This window comes from Triticum dicoccoides, chromosome 2A (assembly GCF_002162155.2).
Source record: "Triticum dicoccoides isolate Atlit2015 ecotype Zavitan chromosome 2A, WEW_v2.0, whole genome shotgun sequence".
In the NCBI taxonomy this organism is placed as follows: domain Eukaryota; kingdom Viridiplantae; phylum Streptophyta; class Magnoliopsida; order Poales; family Poaceae; genus Triticum; species Triticum dicoccoides.
Window position 1 is genome coordinate 595,196,721 of NC_041382.1, and position 23,420 is coordinate 595,220,140.

A 23,420-nucleotide genomic window follows, 5' to 3' on the forward strand; every position below is an offset into this window, starting at 1 on the left:
TCCTCTTGGAAGGAGTTCGCCTACCGCGATCCAGAACTGATTCCGGTGCGGTATCCGGCACAAAGCCGGACTTAGAGCCCTGGGGAGCCTTATCCCCTTCACTCCTGGAGTCCGAGAGGTTGCTTTGCGGCTCCTCCAGGACCACCTCCTCCTGCCCCGGAGCTTGTCGCGACGCCACTTCGACGTCGTCTGCAGTGCGGGGGGAGACAGCGGGCGGAACTGAGTTCACGTCTGATGAGTCTAAGGAGCCGCCCGACGATTCATCGAATTCGGCCCGGGGCGGACTGCATAATTACATTCGACAATAGGGAAAGTTGTGCAACAAAGGAACATCATGAGTTACTCTGATATCCGAACTTACGATTTCGCCGGACGCTTGGCCCTGTTTGGCCACTCCTCTTTGCCCTCTTCAGCATTGGGGGTGTAGTCCGGCAGAGGGGTCTTCCTTTTCCTAGACCCCTCAGCCTCCCCCGTTGGGGCGGCCTTCCTCTTCTCTCCTCCCTCCGCTGGGCGGGGGAGAGTTTTCTTCTTCCTCCTCCTTGTTTTCGCAGGAGGAGGGCGTCTCGGACTCGTCAGATGACGAGTCCGACACCACCACATTGCGGGCACTCTTTTGAGTCCCCGTGGTCATCTTCTTCTTGGCCTTCTTCTCCGGCACCACATAAGGCGCCGGAACCAGCAGCTTCACTAGTAGAGCTAGGGCTGGGTCTTCGGGCAGCGGAGCCGGACAGTTAATCGGTCCGGGTATCGCCCGCCAAGCCTGTCAAAGGTAAGGGAGTTTAGATCCCGCATAGAGTCAAACTATGAAAAAAGCTTAACATCCTGTAAAAGGTGTAGATGGCATACCTCGCTAGCGTGACGCTGCGAGCTGTATCCGCGGTCCTCGGAAGCGGATGCGGGAGCCTCGGCACCCTTGAATAGCATCTTCCAGGCATCTTCGTACGTCGTGTCGAAGAGCCTGCTGAGGGTTTGATGCTGCGCCCGGTCGAACTCCCACAGATTAAAATCCCGTTGTTGGCACGGGAGGACCTACAGACGATCATAACCTGGATTACATTAACAAGCCGGACTGGCTTGTTCACCAGGGACTAGATGCATGTTTGCAATCCGGTCACCTCTTTTTCGTCACCCCACGACAGGCCCGTCTCTTTCCATGACATAAGCCGCATGGGGGGTCCGGATCGGAACTCGGGGGCTGCGGTCCATTTCGGATGGCGCGGCTCGGTGATATAAAACCACCCGGATGGCCATCCCTTTAGGGTCTCCACGAAAGAGCCCTCGAACCATAGGACATTGTCCATCTTGCCCGCCATGGCGCCTCCGCACTCCGCCGGGCTGCCACGCACCACCTTAGGCTTGACGTTGAAGGTCTTGAGCCAAAGGCCAAAATGGGGGCGGACGTGGAGAAAAGCCTCACACACGATGATAAACGCCGAGATGTTGAGGATGAAGTTCGGAGCCAGATCGTGGAAATCCAGGCCGTAGTAGAACATGAGCCCCCGGACAAATGGGTGGAGTGGAAAACCCAGTCCGCGGAGGAAGTGGGGGAGAAATACTACCCTCTCATGGGGCCTTGGGATGGGGAGAAGTTGCCCCTCTTCGGGAAGCCGGTGCGCGATGTCCTTGGACAGGTATCCGGCCTTCCTTAGCTTCTTGACTTTACCCTCCATGACGGAGGAGACCATCCACTTGCCTCCCGCTCCAGACATTGCTGGAGAAGGTTGAGGTGGGAAGTGCGGGCTTGGGCTCTGGAGCTCGGGTGCGCAGGAGATGGATAGGCAAAGGAGGAAGAAGGCATAGGTAAAAAAGTGGATCCTTGTCCCCTTATATGGGCGGATGCGGTTGTGCGTCCCCACCTGCCTAGTAAAACTCGCTTGCCTCCCAAGCGCCCTGATAAGTGGCGCGGTTGGGTTACCCACGTCCGTATTGATGAGAATCCTGTAAAAGGGGGGTACACGATCTCTGCTTTGACAAGACGTGCCAAGGAAACCGCCTCGCAAAACAACGCTGAGGTGGAAAAGTGAAAATGATTCGAGTGAAGGACTTGGCTGTAGTGTGATGACGCACTGCGGAATACGTCAGCAGATTTGATTTGTGTTAATATTATTCTCTCTATGGCAATATGTGGAAGCTTATTTTGCAGAGCCAGACACTACTCTTGGTGTTCACAATCTTCTGTGAAGGACTTGGAGGAGGAACCCGCCTTGCAATGCCGAAGACAATTTGCGCACCGGACTCGTCGTCATTGAAGCCTGGTTCAGGGGCTACTGAGGGAGTCCTGGATTAGGGGGTGTTCGGGTAGCCAGACTATACCTTCAGTCGGACTCCTGGACTATGAAGATACAAGATTGAAGACTTCGTCCCATGTCCGGATGGGACTTTCCTTGGTGTGGAAGGCAAGCTTGGTGATGCGGATATTCAAGATCTCCTACCATTGTAACCGACTCTATGTAACCCTAACCCTATCTGGTGTCTATATAAACCGGAGGGTTGTAGTCCGTAGGCAATCAACTCCATATACAACAATCATACCATAGGCTAGCTTCTAGGGTTTAGCCTCCTTGATCTCGTGGTAGATCTACTCTTGTACTACCCATATCATCAATATTAATCAAGCAGGACGTAGGGTTTTACCTCCATCAAGAGGGCCCGAACCTGGGTAAAACATCGTGTTCCCTGCCTCCTCTTACCATCCGGCCTAGACGCACAGTTCGGGACCCCCTACCCGAGATCCGCCGGTTTTGACACCGACAAAGGGCAAAAGAGTTCGTAAAAGTTTTCTTTTTCACTTTCAGTTTATCAACTGAATTTCTTGAGGACAAGCAAAGGTTTAAGCTTGGGGGAGTTGATACGTCTCTGTCATATCTACTTTTCCTAATGCTTTTCCTCTTGTTTTGGACTTTAATTTGCATGATTTGAATGAAACTAACCCGGACTGACATTGTTTTCAGTAGAACTACCATGGTGTTGTTTTGTGCAGAAATAAAAGTTCTCGGAATGGAACAAAACTTTGCGAGGATTTTTTATATAATAAAAGAGAATTTCTGGAGCCAAGAACCACCAGAGGGGGCACCTGGGTGGGCACAACCCACCAAGGTGCGCCTGCCCCCCCCCCCCAGGCACGCCCAGGTGGGTTGTCCCCACCTGGTGGCCCTGCAGACCCTGAAACCGACGCTATAAAATCCTATTTTTCCAGAAAAAATCAGGGAGGAAGAATTATCATGTTCCACGAGACGGATCCACCATCATCTCATGTTCTTCATCGGGAGGCCAGATCTGGAGTCCGTTTAGGGCTTCGAAGAGGGGGATCTTCGATCTTCATCATCACCAACCTTTCTCCATCGCCAATTCCATGATACTCCCCATCGTGAGTGAGTAATTCCTTCGTAGGCTCGCTAGTCGGTGAGGAGTTGGATGAGATTCATCATGTAATCTAGTTTGTTTTGTTAGGGCCTGATCCCTAGTATGCACTATGTTTTGAGATTGATGTTGCTATGACTTTTCCATGCTTAATGCTTGTCACTTTGGGCCCGGGTGCCATGATTTCAGATCTGAACCATTTATGTTATCACCATTATATCCATGTTCTAGATCTGATCTTGCAAGTTATAGTCACCTACTACGTGTTATGATCCGACAACCCCGGAGTGGCAATAGTTGGGACCACTCCCGGTGATGACCGTAGTTTGAGGAGTTCATGTATTCATCGTGTGTTAATGCTTTGTTCCAGTTCTCTATTAAAAGGGGGCCTTAATACCCCTTAGTTTCCAATAGGACCCCGCTGCCACAGGAGGGTAGGACAAAAGATGCCATGTAAGTTATTTCCATAAGCATGTATGACTACTTACGGAATACATGGCTACATTATATTTATGAACTGGAGCTAGTGCCGCATCACCCTAGGTTATGACTGTCACATGATGAATATCATCCAACAAATTACTGATCCAATGCCTATGATTTTCCTATATATTGATCTTGCTAAGTTAGTACTGCTATTGTTATTGTTGCACTTGCTACAAAACTAGTGCTATCACTGTTACTGTTACTATTGATGTTACTACTACTATCAAAACTATCACACTACTTTGCTACTCATCACTTTGCTGCAGATAATTAATCTCCAGGTGTGGTTGAATTGACAACTCAGGTGCTAATACTTGCAAGTATTCTTTGGCTCCCCTTGTGTCGAATCTATAAATTTTGGTTGAATACTCTACCCTCGAAAACTGTTGCAATCCCATATACTTGTGGGTTAACAACAGGTCCTGCACCCGGTGTGCCGGCACCGACTCCTTGTATTTTTGGGGCGGGCAAGTCATGTGGTGTCTCGAACAACTGTGTCGGCTCCATACTTACCAGAAATCGGCTTTGGAACCTCCTCCGGTGTACCATAGACATCTCGTTCTCACGAAAACTGAGGTGAACTGCTTCCACCTCCAGACATTTAGCCTCATGAAGGATTTTAGCCCGTGCATCAACCACACGTGTGTTCTCTGCATTGATATCATCTTGAATCTTGGCCAGCTGCTCGTGATACTTTGTGATCTTCACGTTGCCCACGCCCGCATTCTCAGGGGTCACTGGATCAATAAGGAGCGTGCCCAGAGTGGTAATCATCTCGGTTAAAGCTTGAGCCCCAGATCGACCAGAGTCGGCGGCCGCTAGTGCAGCCGTTGCGTCGCCGCCACATTGATTGGTTGACCCGACGTGGTGTCACCCGGGTTTCGGCAATCTGATGGATCCATGACCAAACATCTTTATGCATCATACTGAGGCTAGTTCTGACTCCCAGTGATGTAGACCACTGCATGACAAACCGTCTCGTAAGATTCCGGGTAGGTATCATCATCAAAGTAACCTCCCAACTTCTCACTGAAGAGCGGCAGAATTGACTCGGTGTCTCCATCCGAGGACTCATTATCAGAGTTGACGAGCCTATCGCCACCGAACACCAAATTGGTGACCGGGTCACTCTGCTGCGTGACTTTGCTGATGAAAACAATGAAAGCATGAGTCCGGCCAGGTCTTGCCTGGTCGGGTTTGGTATGCCGAGCAGATTCAATGAGACCGATGATGACGTCCGTCTCTGGGTCAGGCCCACCGATTATGCCGATGAAGGCATGGATCTTGCCAAGGGGGACCCAAAATCCAAACTCGATTGAGTCGGCCTTGGGGGCCCAGCCGGAATCATCAATGTAGAGCTTCCCACGCCGGCTCTTCATCATCCAGCCAATCGTGTATCCCTCAATCCCTGGAAGAGCTCCCTCCAAGAACTCAACACCACCATGTGTTGGCCCCACGGTGGGCGTCAACTGTCGTGGTTTTGTCCCGACACATGTCCTCATGAAAGGACTAAGTCTCAAAGCCATCGTAACCAGGTGGTAGCTTGAACGCGATTGATCGAAAATGAAGGACATGAGTTTACCCAAGTTCGGCCCCTCATGGTGGAGGTAAAAGCCTACCCCTTCTTGATTGCTATTGATCATGATCTCGATTACAAGGATTTGCTTTTTCTACCTAGCTTTCGAGCAATTGTAACTTGTCCTTTTCCGTCCCAGGAACTCCCCTTTATATAATAGGTTGAGTCCCTAGTTTTACAGGAGACTCTATGTCATATTATCTAACCCGTCTCATACTCTAAATCATGATTATCTTCCTCTCCAAGAAGGGAAAACCTTTCCCTTGGGCCTCCTTGTGAACCGGCTCATAGGACTCATACAAGAGCTGGAAGCCATGGGAGGGTTTCGTTCAGGCCCTTAGTCCTTCTAGATTAACTCCTTTCGAGGCCCAGAAGTAATGTGATTCGTAGAGCATGTTTAGGGATACCAGGCTCGGGGACGGGTCTCGCCCGTTGACATGCTGCTCGCCGCAATGCTAGGCATTCAGCCTCGCCATCAGGGGTCGTTGCCCCATATTCCAAAATAGACCACCAACACTAACGAAGAAACAAAGTGCCCGAGAACCTAGCACCAATACACAGACAATGTTAGAGTGGCACTATCGTCCGTCCGGACGAGACATCAACGATGCCGGTCCACGCACGGAGAGCCCAACCATGGTCAGGGGTGCGGTTCCAAGAGGTCAGCTAGCATCATTGCTAAGGCAGCCCTAGAAGACAGGCCAATGGAGCGGTGGCCCTCCATGGGCCAAATTTGGTCCAGCCCTCGAGGCATACTACAAATTAACACTAGATCTAGGATGCCACCGATCGATGGCTGCCCTGCACACCACCACCACCGTTGTTGGCCTTGGCCTAGCACAAGCTTCCCCTGTCCTACACAATGAGGAGACCCCCTCACTCTGCACTAGGAAACCGACGCGTGGAAGTGCCAGAGCGCCACCACCCTAAGCATGCCAGCCCACCGCCACCCACCATGCATCGTCACCTCCCGCAAAACCACCTGCTAGACTATTTCTTGGAACACAAGTTCCCTAGTCCAAGTCGGTTTATAATACCTAGTCTAGGTTGGTTTGTACCAATATATATATAACCATTTATCCTATACTAAACATAATACAAGCAATAGTTATATTCATCTATCATGGTATCAGTTTTCGATCCTAGAGTTTAGGGTATGGCTCCACCCACCCACCATCGCCACCTGGCTACTTCGAGCGTCGGGCTACTATCATCGCCAAAGCACCTCTCATGCCAGCTCCTGCCGCCACGGCGCCATCCATGCAGCTGTTGGGGAACGTAGTAATTTCAAAAAAAATCCTATGCACACGCAAGATCATGGTGATGCATAGCAACGAGAGGGGAGAGTGTTGTCTACGTACCCTCGTAGACCGACAACGGAAGCGTTATGACAACGCGGTTGATGTAGTCGTACGTCTTCACAGTTCGACCGATCAAGCACCGAAACTACATCACCTCCGAGTTTTAGCACACGTTCAGCTCGATGACGATCCCCGGACTCCGATCCAGCAAAGTGTCGGGGAAGAGTTCCGTCAGCACGACGGCGTGGTGACGATCTTGATGTTCTACTGTCGCAGGGCTTCGCCTAAGCACCGCTACAATATTATCAAGGAGTATGGTGGAAGGGGGCACCGCACACGGCTAAGAAAACGATCACAAGGATCAACTTCTGTGTCTAGAGGTGCCCCCCTGCCCCGTATATAAAGGAGCAAGGGGGGGGTCCGGCCGGCCCTAGGAGGAGGCGCGCGGGAGGAGTCCTACTCCTACCGGGAGTAGGACTCCCCCCTTTCCCTAGTTGGATTAGGACTTGGGGGGAAGGAGGAGAGGGAAGAAAGGAAAGGGGGGCGCCGCCCCCCCTCCTTGTCCAATTCGGACTTGGGGGGAGGGGCACGCGGCAGCCCCTAGGCCTCCTCTACTCTTTCTCCACTAGGCCCATTAAGGCCCATTAGGTTACCGGGGGGTTCCGGTAACCTCCCGGTACTCCGGTAAAATGTCGATTTCACCCGGAACACTTCTGATGTCCAAACAAAGGCTTCCAATATATCAATCTTTATGTCTCGACCATTTCGAGACTCCTCGTCATGTTCGTGATCACATCCAGGACTCCGAACAAACTTCGGTACATCAAAATATATAAACTTATAATGATAATGTCATCATAACGTTAAGTGTGCGGACCCTACGGGTTCGAGAACAATGTAGACATGACCAAGACACGTCTCCGGTCAATAACCAATAGCAGAACCTGGATGCTCATATTGGCTCCTACATATTCTACGAAGATCTTTATCGGTCAGACCGCATAACAACATACGTTGTTCCCTTTGTCATCGGTGTGTTACTTGCCCGAGATTCGATCGTCGGTATCTCAATACCTAGTTCAATCTCGTTACCAGCAAGTCTCTTTACTCGTTTCGTAATACATCATCTCACAACTAACTCATTAGTTGCAATGCTTGCAAGGCTTATGTGATGTGCATTACCGAGAGGGCCCAGAGATACCTCTCCGACAATCGGAGTGACAAATCCTAATCTCGAAATACGCCAACCCAACATGTACCTTTGGAGACACCTGTAGAGCTCCTTTATAATCACCCAATTACGTTGTGACATTTGGTAGCACACAAAGTGTTCCTCCGGCAAACGGGAGTTGCATAATCTCATAGTCACAGGAACATGTATAAATCATGAAGAAAGCAATAGCAACATACTAAACGATCGGGTGCTAAGCTAATGGAATGGGTCATGTCAATCACATCATTCTCCTAATGATGTGATCCCGTTAATCAAATGACAACACATGTCTATGGTTAGGAAACATAACCATCTTCGAGTAACGAGCTAGTCAAGTAGAGGCACACTAGTGACGTTTAGTTTGTCTATGTATTCATACAAGTATTATGTTTCCGGATAATACAATTCTAGCATGAATAATAAACATTTATCATGATATAAGGAAATAAATAATAACTTTATTATTGCCTCTAGGGCATATTTCCTTCAGTCTCCCACTTGCACTAGAGTCAATAATCTAGATTACACAGTAATGATTCTAACACCCATGGAGCTTTGGTGCTGATCATGTTTTGCTCATGGAAGAGGCTTAGTCAACGGTTCTGCTACATTCAGATCCGTATGTATCTTGCAAATCTCTATGTCTCCCACCTGGACTAGATCCCGGATGGAATTGAAGCGTCTCTTGATGTGCTTGGTTCTCTTGTGAAATCTGGATTCTTTTGCCAAGGCAATTGCACCAGTATTGTCACAAAACATTTTCATTGGACCCGATGCACTAGGTATGACACCTAGATTGGATATGAACTCCTTCATCCAGACTCCTTCGTTTGCTGCTTCCGAAGCAGCTATGTACTCCGCTTCACATGTAGATCCCGCCACAACGCTTTGTTTAGAACTGCACCAACTGACAGCTCCATCGTTTAATGTAAACACGTATCCGGTTTGCGATTTAGAATCGTCCGGATCAGTGTTAAAGCTTGCATCAATGTAACCATTTACGATGAGCTCTTTGTCACCTCCATATATGAGAAACATATCCTTAGTCCTTTTCAGGTATTTCAGGATGTTCTTGACCGCTGTCCAGTGATCCACTCCTGGATTACTTTGGTACCTCCCTGCTAGACTTATAGCAAGACATACATCAGGTCTGGTACACAGCATTGCATACATGATAGAGCCTATGGCTGAAGCATAGGGAACATCTTTCATTTTCTCTCTATCTTCTGTAGTGGTCGGGCATTGAGTCTTACTCAATTTCACACCTCGTAACACAGGCAAGAATCCTTTCTTTGCTTGATCCATTTTGAACTTCTTCAAAACTTTGTCAAGGTATGTGCTTTGTGAAAGTCCAATTAAGCGTCTTGATCTATCTCTATAGACCTTAATGCCCAATATGTAAGCAGCTTCACCGAGGTCTTTCATTGAAAAACTCTTATTCAAGTAGCCCTTTATGCTATCCAGAAATTCTATATCATTTCCGATTAGTAATATGTCATCTACATATAATATCAGAAATGCTACAGAGCTCCCACTCACTTTCTTGTAAATACAGTCTTCTCCAAAAGTCTATACAAAACCAAATGCTTTGATCACATTATCAAAGCGTTTATTCCAACTCCGAGAGGCTTGCACCAGTCCATAAATGGATCTCTGGAGCTTGCACACTTTGTTAGCTCCCTTTGGATCGACAAAACCTTCTGGCAGCATCATATACAACTCTTCTTCCAGAAATCCATTCAGGAATGCAGTTTTGACATCCATCTGCCAAATTTCATAATCATAAAATGCGGCACTTGCTAACATGATTCGGACAGACTTAAGCATCGCTACGGGTGAGAAGGTCTCATCGTAGTCAATCCCTTGAACTTGTCGAAAACCTTTTGCGACAAGTCGAGCTTTGTAGATAGTAACATTACCGTCAGCGTCAGACTTCTTCTTGAAGATCCATTTATTCTCAATTGCTTGCCGATCTTTGGGAAAGTCAACCAAAGTCCACACTTTGTTCTCATACATGGATCCCATCTCAGATTTCATGGCTTCAAGCCATTTTGCGGAATCTGGGCTCACCATCGCTTCTCCATAGTTCGTAGGTTCATCATGATCTAGTAGCATGACTTCCAGAACAGGATTACCGTACCACTCTGGTGCGGATCTTACTCTGGTTGATCTACGAGGTTCAGTAGTATCTTGTTCTGAAGTTTCATGATCATCATCATTAGCTTCCTCACTAATTGGTGTAGGTGTCACAGAAACCGGTTTCTGTGATGTACTACTTTCCAATAAGGGAGCAGGTACAGTTACCTCATCAAGTTCTACTTTCCTCCCACTCACTTCTTTTGAGAGAAACTCCTTCTCTAGAAAGTTTCCGAATTTAGCAACAAAAGTCTTGCCTTCGGATCTGTGATAGAAGGTGTATCCAATAGTTTCCTTTGGATATCCTATGAAGACACATTTCTCCAATTTGGGTTCGAGCTTATCAGGTTGAAGCTTTTTCACATAAGCATCGCAGCCCCAAACTTTCAGAAACGACAACTTTGGTTTCTTGCCAAACCACAGTTCATAAGGCATCATCTCAACGGATTTTGATGGTGCCCTATTTAACGTGAATGCGGCCGTCTCTAAAGCATAACCCCAAAACAATAGCGGTAAATCAGTAAGAGACATCATAAATCGCACCATATCTAGTAAAGTACGATTACGACGTTCAGACACACCATTATGATGTGGTGTTCCGGGTGGCGTGAGTTGCGAAACTATTCCGCATTGTTTCAAATGTACACCAAACTCGTAACTCAAATATTCTCCTCCACGATCAGATCGTAGGAATTTTATTTTCTTGTTACGATGATTTTCAACTTCACTCTAAATTTTTTTGAACTTTTCAAATGTTTCAGACTTATGTTTCATTAAGTAGATATACCCATATCTGCTTAAGTCATCTGTGAATGTGAGAAAATAACGATATCCGCCACGAGCCTCAACATTCATCGGACCACATACATCTGTATGTATGATTTCCAATAAATCTGTTGCTCTCTCCATAGTATCGGAGAACGGTGTTTTGGTCATCTTGCCCATAAGGCACGGTTCGCAAGTACCAAGTGATTCATAATCAAGTGGTTCCAAAAGTCCATCAGTATGGAGTTTCTTCATGCGCTTTACACCGATATGACCTAAACGGTAGTGCCACAAATAAGTTGCACTATCATTATCAACTCTGCATCTTTTGGTTTCAACATTATGAATATGTGTGTCACTACTATCGAGATTTAATAAGAATAGACCACTCTTCAAGGGTGCATGACCATAAAAGATATTACTCATATAAATAGAACAACCATTATTCTCTGATTTAAATGAATAACCGTCTCGCATCAAACAAGATCCAGATATAATGTTCATGCTCAACGCTGGCACCAAATAACAATTATTTAGGTCTAATACTAATCCCGAAGGTAGATGTAGAGGTAGCGTGCCGACCGCGATTACATCGACTTTGGAACCATTTCCCACGCGCATCGTCACCTCGTCCTTAGCCAATCTTCGCTTAATCCGTAGTCCCTTTGTTTGAGTTGCAAATATTAGCAACAGAACCAGTATCAAATACCCAGGTGCTACTGCGAGCATTAGTAAGGTACACATCAATAACATGTATATCATATATACCTTTGTTCACCTTGCCATCCTTCTTATCCGCCAAATACTTGGGGCAGTTCCGCTTCCAGTGACCAGTCTGCTTGTAGTAGAAGCACTCAGTTTCAGGCTTAGGTCCAGATTTGGGTTTCTTCTCCTGAGCAGCAACTTGCTTGCTGTTCTTTTTGAAGTTCCCCTTCTTCTTCCCTTTGCCCTTTTTCTTGAAACTAGTGGTCTTGTTGACCATCAACACTTGATGCTCCTTCTTGATTTCTACCTCTGCAGCTTTCAGCATTGCGAAGAGCTCGGGAATTGTCTTAACCATCCCTTGCATATTATAGTTCATCACGAAGCTCTTGTAGCTAGGTGGAAGTGATTGGAGAATTCTGTCAATGATGCAATCATCTAGAAGATTAACTCCCAATTGAATCAAGTGATTATTATACCCAGACATTTTGAGTATATGCTCACTGACAGAATTGTTCTCCTCCATCTTGCACCTATAGAGCTTATTGGAGACTTCATATCTCTCAATCTGGGCATTTGCTTGAAATATTAACTTCAACTCCTGGAACATCTCATATGCTCCATGACGTTCAAAACATCGTTGAAGTCCCGATTCTAAGCCGTAAAGCATGGCACACTGAACTATTGAGTAGTCATTAGCTTTGCTCTGCCAGACGTTCATAACATCTGGTGTTGCTCCAGCAGCAGACCTGGCACCCAATGGTGCTTCCAAGACGTAATTCTTCTGTGCAGCAATGAGGATAATCCTCAAGTTACGGACCCAGTCCGTGTAATTGCTACCATCATCTTTCAACTTTGCTTTCTCAAGGAACGCATTAAAATTCAACGGAACAACAGCACGGGCCATCTATCTACAATCAAACATAGACAAGCAAGATACTATCAGGTACTAAGTTCATGATAAATTTAAGTTCAATTAATCATATTACTAAAGAACTCCCACTTAGATAGACATCCCTCTAATCCTCTAAGTGATCACGTGATCCAAATCAACTAAACCATGTCCGATCATCACGTGAGATGGAGTAGTTTCATTGGTGAACATCACTATGTTGATCATATCTACTATATGATTCACGCTCGACCTTTCGGTCTCCGTGTTTCGAGGCCATATCTGTATATGCTTGGCTCGTCAAGTATAACCTGGGTATTCCGCGTGTGCAACGTAGTGCCTATCACACCCGATCATCACGTGGTGTCTCAGCATGAAGAACTTTCGCAACGGTGCATACTCAGGGAGAACACTTCTTGATAATTAGTGAGAGATCATCTTAAAATGCTACTGAGGGAGTCCTGGATTAGGGGGTGTCCGGATGGCCGGACTATACCTTCAGCCGGACTCCTGGACTATGAAGATACAAGATTGAAGACTTTGTCCCGTGTCCGGAAGGGACTTTCCTTAGCGTGGAAGGCAAGCTTGGCGATACGGATATGTAGATCTCCTACCATTGTAACCAACTTTGTGTAACCCTAACCCTCTCCGGTGTCTATATAAACCGGAGGGTTTTAGTCCGTAGGACAACATACAGAACAACAATCATATCATAGGCTAGTTTCTAGGGTTTAGCCTCTCCGATCTCGTGGTAGATCTACTCTTGTACTACCCATATCATCAATATTAATCAAGCAGGACGTAGGGTTTTACCTCCATCGAGAGGGCCCGAACCTGGGTAAAACTTCGTGTCCCTTGCCTCCTGTTACCATCCGGACTAGACGCACAGTTTGGGACCCCCTACCCGAGATCCGCCGGTTTTGACACCGCAGCTACCGTCAATCAAAGCAAGATAAGATGCATAAAAGATAAACATCACATGCAATCAATATAAGTGATATGATATGGCCATCATCATCTTGTGCTTGCGATCTCTATCTTCGAAGCACCGTCATGATCACCATCGTCACCGGCGCGACACCTTGATCTCCATCGTAGCATCGTTGTCGTCTCGCCAATCTTGTGCTTCCACGACTATCGCTACCGCTTAGTGATAAAGTAAAGCATTACAGCGCAATTGCATTGCATACAATAAAGCGACAACCATATGGCTCCTGCCAGTTGCCGATAACTCGGTTACAAAACATGATCATCTCATACAATAAAATTTAGCATCATGTCTTAACCATATCACATCACAACATGCCCAGCAAAAACAAGTTAGACGTCCTCTACTTTGTTGTTGCAAGTTTTACATGGCTGCTACGAGCTTAAGCAAGAACCAATCTTACCTACGCATCAAAACCACAACGATAGTTTGTCAAGTTGGTGCTGTTTTAACCTTCGCAAGGACCGGGCGTAGCCACACTCGGTTCAACTAAAGTTGGAGAAACTGACACCCGCCAGCCACCTGTGTGCAAAGCACGTCGGTAGCACCAGTCTCGCGTAAGCGTACGCGTAATGTCGGTCCGGGCCACTTCATCCAACAATACCACCGAACCAAAGTATGACATGCTGGTAAGCAGTATGACTTATATCACCCACAACTCACTTGTGTTCTACTCGTGCACAACATCAACACATAAAACCTAGGCTCTGATACCACTGTTGGGGAACATAGTAATTTCAAAAAAAATCCTACGCACACGCAAGATCATGGTGATGCATAGCAACGAGAGGGGAGAGTGTTGTCTACGTACCCTCGTAGACCGACAGCGGAAGCGTTATGACAATGCGGTTGATGTAGTCGTACGTCTTCACAGTCCGACCGATCAAGCACCGAAACTATGGCACCTCCGAGTTTTAGCACACGTTCAGCTCGATGACGATCCCTGGACTCCGATCCAGCAAAGTGTCGGGGAAGAGTTTCGTCAGCACGACGGCGTGGTGACGATCTTGATGTTCTACTGTTGCAGGGCTTCGCCTAAGCACCGCTACAATATTATCGAGGAGTATGGTGGAAGGGGGCACCGCACACGGCTAAGAAAACGATCACGAGGATCAACTTCTGTGTCTAGAGGTGCCCCCCTGCCCCCGTATATAAAGGAGCAAGGGGGGTGCGGCCGGCCCTAGGAGGAGGCGCGCCGGAGGAGTCCTACTCCCGGTAGGAGTAGGACGCCCCCCCCCCCTTCCCTAGTTGGATTAGGACTTGGGGGGAAGAAGGAGAGGGAAGAAAGGAAAGGGGGGCGCGCCCCCCCTCCTTGTCCAATTCGTACTTAGGGGGAGGGGCGCGCGGCAGCCCCTAGGCCTCCTCTCCTCTTTCTCCACTAGGCCCATTAAGGCCCATTAGGTTACCGGGGGGTTCCGGTAACCTCCCAGTACTCCGGTAAAATGCCGATTTCACCCGGAACACTTCCGATGTCCAAACATAGGCTTCCAATATATCAATCTTTATGTCTCGACCATTTTGAGACTCCTCGTCATGTCCGTGATCACATCCGAGACTCCGAACAAACTTCGGTACATCAAAATATATAAAGTCATAAAGAAAATGTCATCGTAACATTAAGCGTGCGGACCCTACGGGTTCGAGAACAATGTAGACATGACCGAGACACGTCTCCGGTCAATAACCAATAGCGGAACCTGGATGCTCATATTGGCTCCTACATATTCTACGAAGATGTTTATCGGTCAGACCGCATAACAACATACGTTGTTCCCTTTGTCATCGGTATGTTACTTGCCCGAGATTCGATCGTCAGTATCTCAATACCTTGTTCAATCTCGTTACCGGCAAGTCTCTTTACTCGTTTCGTAATACATCATCTCGCAACTAACTCATTAGTTGCAATGCTTGCAAGGCTTATGTGATGTGCATTACCGAGAGGGCCCAGAGATACCTCTCCGACAATCGGAGTGACAAATCCTAATCTCGAAATACGCCAACCCAACATGTACCTTTGGAGACACCTATAGAGCTCCTTTATAATCACCAGTTATGTTGTGATGTTTGGTAGCACACAAAGTGTTCCTCCGGCAAACGGGAGTTGCATAATCTCATAGTCATAGGAACATGTATAAGTCATGAAGAAAGCAATAGCAACATACTAAACGATCGGGTGCTAAGCTAATGGAATGGGTCATGTCAATCACATCATTCTCCTAATGATGTGATCCCGTTAATCAAATGACAACACATGTCTATGGTTAGGAAACATAACCATCTTCGATTAACGAGCTAGTCAAGTAGAGGCACACTAGTGACGTTTAGTTTGTCTATGTATTCACACAAGTATTATGTTTCCGGATAATACAATTCTAGCATGAATAATAAACATTTATCATGATATAAGGAAATAAATAATAACTTTATTGTTGCCTCTAGGGCATATTTCCTTCAGCAGCCACATCCAGGCTGGCGCCCTAGTCCCAACTACCGTGGCAAAAACCCCATCTACGGGCCGCCCTCAACGCGCTCGGCGCCTCCTTAGACACCGCCGCCTTCAAACCCTGCGGCTCCATCCTGGAGTCCTCCGCATGATCCATGGACCGGGCTTGTCCAGGCATGGCCTATGCCCTGGTCTGCCCCGTCCCCCCTTGGCACTCCACCCGCCTACACCGGTCCTTGGCAACCCGGCCTTCGTCCGCATACTAGTGCCCCTACGTTGCTTACCCCTCGACAGCCGGCGAACGCATATAATGTGGTCCATCGTATGCTCCTTACGGTGCTCCCTCACCCTCTCCTGCTGACGAAAGTCTCTACTACATGCCCTCGTCGACTCTCCTGCCTTCATCGGCATATCTACTGGCGCTGCTGCCCACACCAACCTCACCTACACCACCGAGCTAGGATCAAGTTTCCTTTCTCCAAGCCATGAACAACTTTGCTGCCCAAGGAAACTCATGTATGGATTGGATTTTTGATTCTGGTGCCTCTAGTCATATGTCTGCATCAAGTAAATTCTTCTATTCTTGCACTCCTTCTCCGTTTCTTTGCATTACTCTTGGTGATGGTTCATCTATTTTGATATACTGTGTAGGCTAGGCTCAACTTCCCTCTCCCACAATCTAGTTTCTGTTGAGTTTGACCCTTTTGGATTGTCTATCAAGGATTACCAGACCAAGGCCGAGATCGCCCACTTTAATAGCTCTGTTGAACTCTACTCTCTTCATGGTGTCCCTACCGCCGCTCCTCCTACATCCATGGTGGCCTCTGTCGACCTTTGGCATCGTCGTCTGGGTCATCCCAACCATGTTGTTTTAGCATCTATGCTTAGTGAATTTTCCATACCATGTAATCGTGATTCCCACAATTCTTTGTTTTGCGAGTCTTGTCAGTTAGGCAAACATGCGTATCTTCCCTTTAGCTCATCTAGCTATTCTAGTACTTATCCTTTTGAATCAATACATTGTGATTTATGGACATCACCCATTGTAGGTATTTCTGGTTTTAAATACTATCTTGTCATGCTAGACGATTTTACTCACTTTGTATGGACCTTTCCTCTCCGCAACAAATCCGATGTTTACCCTCTTTTTCTACATTTTTAGCGTTATGTTTCTATCCCCTTCTTCCTGCCTATTCGTTTCATTCAGTGTGACAATGGCCGTGAGTTTGACAACATTCAAAATTGTACCTTCTTTTTAAAACATGGCATCCTTCTTCGATTCTCTTGTCCCTACACTTCTCCTTAGAAGGTAAAGCCAAGCATTCTCTTCGCACATCAATGACATTGTTCGTGCACTTCTCTTTCAGTCCTCCATGCCATCAAAATTCCGGGCAGAAGCTCTCTGCACGACCACCTTTCTTCTCAATATTCACCCCTCCAGAACCAATCCAAATATCACTCCCTATTACTCTCTTTTCCTTTGCCATCCCAATTACTCTGAGGTTTGTGTTTTTGGATGTCTTTCCTTTCCAAATGCCTATGCCACCTCTGAAAACAAACTTCCTCCACAATCTATCCCATGTTTCCTTCTTTGTTTTTCCGACGAACACAAAGGTTACCGCTGCCTTAACTTACACACTGGACGGTGTAACACCCACAATGCGGCTATATCTCCCACGTGTCGGGGCACGACTTAGAGGCATAGCCACATGGTAAGTTTGTCGCAAGAGGGGTAATCTTCACACAATCCCATGTACTGAATAAGAAAGGGATAAAGAGTTGCCTTACAATCGCCACTTCACACAAATAACAAGTTAAACATACATCATCCATAATACAATCAAGGTCCGACTACTGAACCAAAATAAAAGAAGATAACCCCAAATGCTAGATCCCCAATCGTCCCAACTAGGCTCTACTACTGATCAACAGGAAAATGAAACAAAACGACGATCAAGATCTTCATCGAGCTCCCACTTGAGCTGGGTTGTGTCACCTGTACTGGTATCATCGGCATCTGCAACTGTTTGGAAGTATCTGTGAGTCACGAGGACTCAGCAATCTCACACCCGCGAGATCAAGACTATTTAAGCTTATGGGTAGGAAAGGGTAGTGAGGTGGAGCTGCAGCAAGCACTAAGCATGTATGGTGGCTAACTTACACAAATAAGAGCAAGAAGAGAAGCAATGCAACGGTCGTGAAACTAGAAGTGATCAAGAAGTGATCCTGAAACTACTTACGTCCAAGCATAAAACAAGAACCGTGTTCACTTCCCGGACTCCGCCGAGAAGAGACCATCACGGCTACACACGCGGTTGATGCATTTTAATTAAGTTAAGTGTCAAGTTATCTACAACCGGACATTAACAAATTCCTATCTGCCACATAACCGCGGGCACGGCTTTCGAAAGTTCAAACCCTGCAGAGGTGTCCCAACTTAGCCCATCACAAGCTCTCACGGTTAATGAAGGATGTTCCTTCTCCTAGGAAGACCCAATCAGCCTCGGAATCCCGGTTACAAGACATTTCGACAATGGTAAAACAAGACCAGCAAGACCGCCCGATGTGCCGACAATCCCGATAGGAGCTGCACATATCTCGTTCTCAGGGCAACACCGAATGAGACATCCTACGAGTAAAACCAAACCTCAAGTTTCCTCGAGGTGGCCCCGCGGTCTACTCGGTTCGGACCAACACTTAGAGAAGCACTGGCCCGGGGGGGGGGGGGTTAATTAAAGATGACCCTCGGGTTGGCCGACCCAAGGGAAGGGTAATAGGTTGTGACCCTCGGGTTGGCCGACCCAAGGGAAGGGTAATAGGTTGTTAGGCAAATGTAAAACCAAGGTTGGGCCTTGCTGGAGGAGTTTTATTCAAAGCAAACTGTCAAGGGGTTCCCATAACACCCAACCGCGTAAGAGACGCAAAATCAAGGAACATAACACCGGTATGACGGAAACTAGGGCGGCAAGAGTGGAACAAAACACCAGGCATAAGGCCGAGCCTTCCACCCTTTACCAAGTATATAGGTGCATTAAAGTAAAATAATAAATATTCTGATATCCCAACATATCCATGTTCCAACATGGAACAAACTTCAACTTCACCTGCAACTAGCAACGTTATAAGAGGGGCTGAGCAAAAGCGGCAACATAGCCAAACAACGGTTTGCTAGGAAAGGTGGGTTAGAGGCTTGACATGGCAATATGGGAGGCATGATATAACAAGTGGTAGGTAGCGCGAGATAGCGATAGAGCGAACAACTAGCAAGCAAAGATAGAAGTGATTTCAAGGGTATTGCCATCTTGCCTGAAATCCCGTAAGGAAGAAGAACAAGTCCATGAAGAAGACAAACGGATGAATTCGAACGAATCCTCACAACGCGACGTTATCGGAACTAACCCGAAGAAGCAACACCGGAAAGAAGCAAACAACATGGTAAACAACCATCACATAAACATGGCATGATGGACAACCAAGTATGATGCATGTCCGGTTTAAGAGGCATGGCATGGCAAAATGCACAAACAATCCTACAAATTAAGTGGAGCTCAATATGCAACTCCGTTGCATATTGATGAAACACCACGTGACTTATTTAGTTCTCTCTCGTTTAGGTACCCATCAATATTAAATGTTGATTCACATGGCAAGAGGTGAAGCATATGAAAACTACCTATCTAGGCAAGTTTAAATGAGGCCGGAACAACAAACAACAATTCCGGAAAATCCCCATGTACATATTATGAATTTGGTATTGTTCTGCCCTAAACACAATTTTAGAGTTGTTAAACATGCAAGACAAATGCACCATGTTAAACTAGGCATTTTTCTTTACATATAAAGTTTATTAAATTTGGAGCTATGGTTATTAAGTTATGAATAAAGCATTTTAGCATGGCATAGGAGCAAATTTCACCAAACAACATTTTAAACATGCATGAAAGTTGGATATTATGAAACTAGACAAAACTTTAGTCATTTTACATATATAATGTTACAAATTATGCATGGTTTTTAAGTTATTATATGCATGAAGCTCAGGGGGTTTTCTGCAAAACTGGAAACTCTAGATAAAAGGACAAATCGCAGAACAGGAAAAAAATATGTCCTGGGCCGAATCTGGTGGAACTAGCTGCTCACATAGGGCTCCAGGGACCTGGCAGATCTGGGCCTCGGCCCGGTCGATGGATGGATGAGGTGCGGCTGGGCCATGGCAAAGAAGCAGGTTGGGCCTGGCGCTTGCTTCGCTTGGTCAACGCGAGCGGACCTGCTCGTTGCTGCTCGAACGAAACAGAGGAGCAGCGCGGTGCTGGAACAGAGCTCCGACGACGGGCGAAGGGGCGGCAAGGCTAGGGACTTGGCGCGGAGCGGCGATGGAACTTGCGGTGGCGTACGTGCAGGGAAGGCCGGCGAGGAGTAGCTTCTGACGGAGCCACGAGGGACTTGGGAGCGAGACAGGCGAAGCGGAAGCAGCAGCGGCGGGGCTTGGAGCTTCAATGGGCAGGCGAGGTGGAGGCCGCTGTGAACGGAGCAGAACGGCGCGGCGCTAGATGGATCAGGCGAGGAGCTCGATGAATGGTGGTCGGAGGCGGCAGCGATGGTGGAGGTCCGGGCGGGGGCGCCATGGACTCCACCTGCGAGAGAGAGAGAGAGACAAGCGAGGTGAGTGAGAGGAAGAAGAACCGGAGGAGGAAGGGAAGGGAGAGGTGGTGCGACGGGGCCGGCCTGAGGTCGAGGTCGCTGGCTGGCAGGCTCGCCGGGCGGCGCGGTGACAAGGGCCTCGTGCTCCCTGAACTCAGGCGAGGAAGCTCGGGCACGCTGGCTCCTCGACCACCGGTTGGTCTCGGGATGAAAACGAGGGGAGGTGTTGTGGCTTGCTGCTACGCGTGGGATTTGGTGGGGGTTCGATATGGTTCGGCGTGGTTTGTCTCAGTGGTTTTTGGATCGGGGAGAACACGAGGAAGATGGCGATTGGGTGGAGATGGATCCCGAGGTGGGAGAAAGACAGTGGCGGGGGCGGAGGAGGATTTGATGGATGGGACAGACTGCCTAAAGTCTAGGGTTAGACTGTTATATATATATGGCATGTGGGTTTGAGATTAGGGGTGATGTAGTTTCTCCGATCGTAATCTGAGGGTCAAGAAAAGAAAAAATAGGTAGGGAGTTCAAATAATAAAACAACGATATTTTAGAGATGTTTAGGGATGATCCGGATCCAACGGTGACGACTGTCCGGGTCGGGTTCGGGACAACTTTCGGACGCGCACTCGAGGGGTTCGATGCACCGTGCAAAGAGGGGTTTCGGGGCATGGTGGTTGGTAGCGGACTGTGTAGATGGTCTAGGGAGGAAAGAGAGGGAAAGCCTGGCACATGTTTCCGGATACCGGAAACGTCCGACGTATGACCGGCTATAATGCCGCTATATGTTTAACGGTTGGGCTATCAAATGAACTCCGAATGCGATGAAATTTGGCAGGCGGCCTACTGACAACATAACAACACTGCATGCCAACTTTCAACCAATTCCAAGAACATTTTTCGGCCACTTATAAAATAATATTTCAGAGGTGCCGCGGGCGTGTGCAAGTGTGTCTGGGCTCAGAACGGACAACGGAGAGAACTGGGGAACCCGGACGGATGCAAGTTATGAAAACATGATGTTGCAATGTGGATGATGACATGGCAAGATGCAGCACGCAAGCGAAAGACAAGGCAACAACAGCGAACAACTGGGAGACACCTGGCGCATCGGTCTCGGGGCGTTACAGAAGGGTACACGTGTCTCGCCATGTTACATTCGCCGAACATATTACCTCTACACTCCTGCCACAGCAGCCCAACCTGTCGCACCTATTGTCACGGCAGCACCACCCAACCCGCCATCAAACACCCCGACACCACCCAACCCGCAACCAAACAACTCACCACCACCCAACCCGCAACCACACATACCAACACCCAACCCACAACCACACATCCCAACACCACCCAACCCGCCACCACCCCACCCATCATCTGCATCTTCTCCTACACCAGAAACCCATGTTTCCATCCTACCAGCTAAAGTTGTTCCTACTGTCACCCCTATCAATGATCATGGCATGCATACTTGCGCCAAATCAGGTTTTCGTCAACCCACAGATCGCCTCAACCTACATGCTACCACATCTCTCTCTTCCATTCCCAGAACTTACAAAACTACTCTTCTTGATCCGAATTGGGCTGCTGCCATGCAACAAGAATACTATGCTTTAATTGAAAACAATACTTGGCAGTTAGTTCCTCGCCCTTCCAATACAAATATCGTTTCTGGCAAATGGGTCTTTCGCCAAAAATTCCACTCTGACGGGAGCCTCTCCCGCTATAAAGCCCGTTGGGTCTATCGCGGTTACTCTCAATGACATGACATTGATTATGATGAAACATTCTCTCATGTTGTCAAGCTCAGCACCATTCATACCGCCCTTAGCATCGTTGTTTCCTCCGCATGGCCCATCCATCAACTAGATGTAAAAAATGCTTTCCTTCATGGTTCTCTTCAAGAGACCGTCTATTGTAAGCAACCTCTGGGTTTTGAAAATCCTTCCTATCCAAATCATGTATGTCTTCTTCAAAAATCTCTTTATGGTCTCAAACAAGCTCCACGAACCTGGTTTCAACGTTTCTCTTCTTTCATCCAAACGATAGGTTTCACTTCTTCACTTTATGACACTTCTCTCTTTGTGTACCACCACAATTTTGAAACTGCCTACCTCCTTCTTTATGTAGATGACATCATTCTCTCCGCATCTTCTCAAACCTTTTTAGATCACATTATTACCCTTCTTCATTTTGAATTCTCTATGACTGATCATGGTACTCTTCATCACTTATTGGGCGTTACGGTTCTTCATGATTCTTCTAGCCTTTTTTATTTCCCAACGTCAGTATACTCTTGATCTTCTTAATCTTGTCGGTATGCTTGACTGCCGGTCCTCTCGCACCCATGTTGATACCAGTTTCAAATTATCAGCTGATGCTGAACCTTTCCATGATCCTACTCTGCACCGTAGTCTAACCGGCGCTCTCCAATATCTCATTATCACTCGTCCTGAAATTCCCTTTGTTGTTCAACAAGCATGTCTTCATATGCATGATCCATGGCTTCCGCATTTTAATCATGTCAAATGTGTTCTTACGTATTTAAAAGGTACTCTTGATCATGGTCTTCACATTAATAAGTCCACTCCTCATTCTCTCACCGCATACTCTGATGCAGACTGGGCTGGTTGTCCAGATACTCAACGATCCGCAACCGGTTTTTGTGTTTTTCTCAGTAACAATTTGATTTCTTGGTCCTCGAAAAGACAGGTTACGGTCTCCCGCTCGTCCGCTGAAGCTGAGTACCGTGCTGTGGCACATGCTGTCACTGATACTATTTTGGTTTGTCAGTTGCTCTCTGAACTGCATCGACCGATTGAGCAGGCTACTATTGTATAATGTGATGATATTTTAGCTATTTACATGTATGGGAATCCTGTTCAGCATCGCCAAACCAAACACATTGAAATTGATATTC